Source organism: Penaeus monodon, chromosome 28, assembly GCF_015228065.2.
Source record: "Penaeus monodon isolate SGIC_2016 chromosome 28, NSTDA_Pmon_1, whole genome shotgun sequence".
Taxonomy (NCBI): domain Eukaryota; kingdom Metazoa; phylum Arthropoda; class Malacostraca; order Decapoda; family Penaeidae; genus Penaeus; species Penaeus monodon.
The window spans coordinates 27,665,483-27,665,721 of NC_051413.1; positions in this window are offsets into that span (position 1 = coordinate 27,665,483).

The following is a 239-nucleotide window of genomic DNA, read 5'->3' on the forward strand; positions in this document are numbered from 1 at the left end:
TCTTGACTTTATATCACTTCTCTTGTTTTATTTTTATGATTATATAATTATTTATTCTACATATACATGGCGTTTCTTTCTCTCATATTTATTTATTGTCTTATATTTCATTCTCTTCTTTCTCTTTTTTCTTTCTGGCTATTTCATTGTTTTCTTTTCTCTTTCCTTTTCTTATTTTTTCTCGATTTTTGAAGCTCTGTTTAAGGATGATATTTGACCTCTCCTTACCTTTGGCCTCT